The following is a 4,385-nucleotide window of genomic DNA, read 5'->3' as shown; positions in this document are numbered from 1 at the left end:
CGGCTCCCAAACGGTAGGTATGGTGGGGGTAAATTTCATCCACGATCTGGCACCTGGCGGGGGACGATTCCCCTCGTGCGGCATCGTTGCGGCGTTTCAGGTATGTGAGCTCTGGATATAAATAGAACAGCCGAAGTGTTCCGACCGGCAATCGTGCACCTTCGAGTTTTCAAATTCAGAAGAGGAGAAATGGGTTGCGCGCGCAACGCAGGCATTTATATCGTCTTCTGCCATATTCACACGGACATAGACGTGTCGTAGTATTGGACCACGTCTCGTTTCAGATCTGGGATCACTGAGTAGGGAATGTTTTGACTGTGGTAAGTGCCAAGAAAACTGGAGGGAGGTGCTGAATGAGAGTGAGGGTAGACTAAAAAAGTGGTGGGCTCGCGAGTTAAAACAATTGGACAACAAGTGGCGGGACGCAGTGGCCGGAAAGCTACAGACGGTGGTGGGGCCTGATGCAACTGTCGAGAGCGCTAATGAACTAGCCACTGAACTCTTTACTGAAAAACATGACGTTTTACAGAAATAAGTAGACAGCTTGCAAACTTCGATGGCGGCCTTGAAGAATTGGATGGCTGAAGGTTTTCAGGAAGTGTCAATTAAACTATTTGAGTGCGCAAAGTTGTTGGAAAAGGGCGAAAATGATCAGTTTGAATTTTTGGTAAGGGACACTAGAGGGGGAGCTGACGCTATCGAAAAAGTAGTCGACGAGAGAACTGCATCAAGCGAGCCAAACAAAGAAGTTTTGAACTCCAACATCTTGACAGATCCACTGGAAGGGTTATCTCTTATAAAAAATGCTCCGGAAAAACTAAAAAAAGGGATATGGGCCTACGAGAAAAAGATGAGGGAAAAAGCAGGAATGATATTGTAGTGAAGGGGCTGGCCGAACAAACGGGCGTGGAAGCTCTGGATTTTTGTTCTTTGGTGAAGGAGCAAACTGGCCTGAGTATTACCGTGACTTCTGCGACTGGACTGGCTGAAGGTGGGGTACTGTTGTCGCTGGCGAATCACATGCAGAAAAGATCGCTAATGACAAGAGACAAATTAGGATATCTAAAAAGAGCATCGATCGTGGTCACAGATGATTTCATTTGGAGGCAGAAGGACGTAAACGATTGGTTAAATGCCCTAGCAACCGAGGCGACAAGTCAAGGCAGATCAGTGCATGTTAAGCACTTCCAGCAAAAGATCTGGATTGACGGAAACTGGTATCAGTGGAGAGAGGAGTCAACGACTCTAGAAAAAATGGATGCTGAAGGAAGAAGAAAGCGAGCGGGTACAGGTAACAAAGGCAGCGAAAGAAATAACGTAAATAATAATGGTAATATTAGCTGATTATTGTACGGGGGCGAGGGCAATGGTTTCATTAAGGCTACCTGTTGGAATATTGCGGGGTTAAAAGGGAACAAAATAAAAAGGGTTTGGAATGATGTTAAAAAATTTGAAATTATTATATTGCTGGAAACCTGGGTAGTTGAAAATAAACAGGGAGCCTTGATGAATGAACTGAATAAAATAGGCGGCGAATATAGATGGGAGCATAGGGAAATAATAAAAATGAATAAAAATGGAAGGGGCAAGGGGGGAATATTGGTAGGCGTCAACAGAAATTTTGGGGAAGGAGTTAGGATTGAGACTTGGGCGAATGGCGCAGTTGTCTCAGGGATAAGATTATTTAACGGCAAAAAGAGTAGAATAATTGCGAGTTACAATAATGGTAGAATCAAAAAAATCCTTAACGAAATTAAAGAGAAATTAGATGATGGAAGAGAATTAGGAGAAGAGATCTTAGTTGTCGGGGATTTAAATGCGAGAGTGGGGGACAGACAAGCGGGAGAGGAAGATGAAAAGTTACTGAGAAAATCTAGGGATATAAAGGTGAACCAAGAGGGAAGGAGGCTGATAGATTTCTGTGATTCAGAAGGTTTAATTATAGCAAATGGAGCTTTCGAAGGAGATTGGGAGGGGGTCACCACTTACGTTGTAGACCAGGGAGAAGGGGGTGGTTCTGTAATTGATCTAGTCTTACACGAGGGGAAAGATGATGTTCTGAGTAAGATCCACATTTGGCCCACGATTGACTCCGACCACCTGGGAGTAGGGTTTTCAATTTAGGGACCAAGGGGCGAAAGGGGAGAAACTTCAGGTGGGGGAGAACCAGTGAGAGGATGAACCCATTCGGAAACAGTGAGGGGGGAAATCAGGGAAAAGTTATTTTGGGACACAGAGAAAACAATAGCTTATGAAGAAATGATGGCGGAAAGGTGGGTTGAAGTAGAAGAGGTGACGGACTTAGACTTAAGATGGAGGAAATTAAAAGAAATTATCAAAGAAGCAGCCAGGGAATTAGGGATGATAAAAAAAGTGGGAGGCTCGCAGCTGAATGAGTATGACTGGGTGGGGGAAGAATATAAAATTCAGAGGTATAAAACATTCAACTTATTAACAATTTTCGTAAAAAATGGGGGAGAAGATAAGAAAATGGAATTCAAAAGAGAAAGGACGAAAATGAAAAACATAATGAAAGAAAAATTGAGAGAAATATAGGAGGAAAAAAGAAAGAAAATTAGAGAGAGCAGGGATATGGGGGAATTCTGGAAAGGTGTAAATGCTTGTAAAAGCAAACGGAAAAGGAAGGGTACAAATATTTCAAGTAATGACTGGCTGCAGCATATGGGAAACTTATTGGGGAGGACCGAAGTAGAAAGAGATGAGGATAGACAATGGGAAAAAATGGAAGAATGGGTGGAAATAGACGCACTGGATAAGGATATTGAATATCGAGAATTTCTAGCGGCAATTAAAAAGATTAAAAACGGGAAAGCAGCTGTGGAGGATGACTTGAGTGGTGAATTCATCAAAAATCTTCCGGCTATCTGGAAAAAAGAGTTATGGGAAATAATTCAAAAAGGATGGGAAAATGGGACTCTGAGGGAAGGTTGGAGAACCGCACGAATTTTCCCAATCCACAAGGGTGGGGACGAAAATGATGTCAAAAATTATAGGGGAATAGCACTGTTGGATGTGGGGTACAAAATTTTAGCGGGAATAATGACATGCAGGCTCAATAGCTGGTTAGAGGAGGAAGGTAAACTGAGAGAGAGTCAGGGGGGTTTCAGAAGAAGGAGAGTGACCAGGGAGCAAATCTTTATTTTAAATTCACTAGTGGGTAATAGAATTAAAAACAAGGGAGGAAAGCTGTATGCAGCCTTTGTTGACTTGAAAGCAGCGTTTGATACAGTAGATATAGACCTTCTCCTGGAGAAGTTGTGGAAAAAAGGAATTAGAGGAAGGTTTTATAACATGGTAAAAAGCATATATAAGAATACAGAGAATGAGATAATTACGGGAGAGAGCATCACAGGCAGGTTCGAAACAGGAAGGGGGGTAAGACAGGGTTGTCCCCTCAGTCCAGTTTTTTTTTAACATATTCGTTGACGATATCGACGTGGAATGGGAAGCCAGGGGTGAAGGGGGAACGGTAATAGGAAACGAGAAAGTTTACTGCTTAAAATACGCCGATGATATAGTGATTGTTGCTAATGATGGAGAAGGACTAAGTAGTATGCTCAGGATAGGAGAAAGATACTTTAAGGACAACAAACTGGAGATTAACGTAGATAAAACGAAAATAGTTATATTTAGGGGGGGGGGGGGCAAGAGAAAAAACAGGGAGAAGTGGATGATTTGCGGTACGGAAATTGAGGTAGTCAACAGCTTTAAATACTTGGGATTCTGGTTCTCTTCAAGAAACACTTATGGGAATCACGTTAGAAAAATGTCAGGGATGGGAATTCAAGCAACAAACGCGGCATGGGGGTTAATAATGAGAGCAGAGCTGAGGTCCTTAAAAGGTAGACTCTACGTTTTAAATACACTAGGGAAATCTGGGGCAACCTATGGAGTGGAAATTTGGGGACTAACTAGAAGAGATGAAATGGAAAGGTTGCAGGGAAAGATAATTAAAATGGGGATGGGAGTCACTAGAAATACACCTAACTACTTGTGGAGGGAAGAAATCGGGAAAGAAAGCCTATATTTTGAGGCAAAACGTAGGGTTCTCTTGTTTTGTTGTAGAATTTGCAGCCTAGAGGGAGATATACTAGTTAAAATCTGTCTGAAAGAAGAACTTAGAGCGATTAGAAACAGAAATCCGTCCAATTGGGGGAGGGAGTTACTTGCAGCGGTAGAAGAGGAATGGGGTGCAGAACTGTTAGACCTTTTGGGGAATGAAATCTTCGAGAGTGAAATGTTTGAAGAAAAATTGGTGGAGTATCTAAAGAAGGGGAAGGACAGAGAAAAAAGAATAGACATCAATAGAATCCAGAAATCCAGTTTCAATCCGGGATATAAGTTTATTGACAGGGAGGTGGGAG

This window comes from Belonocnema kinseyi, chromosome 4, assembly GCF_010883055.1.
Source record: "Belonocnema kinseyi isolate 2016_QV_RU_SX_M_011 chromosome 4, B_treatae_v1, whole genome shotgun sequence".
Classification (NCBI taxonomy): domain Eukaryota; kingdom Metazoa; phylum Arthropoda; class Insecta; order Hymenoptera; family Cynipidae; genus Belonocnema; species Belonocnema kinseyi.
This window is presented reverse-complemented; position numbering follows the sequence as displayed.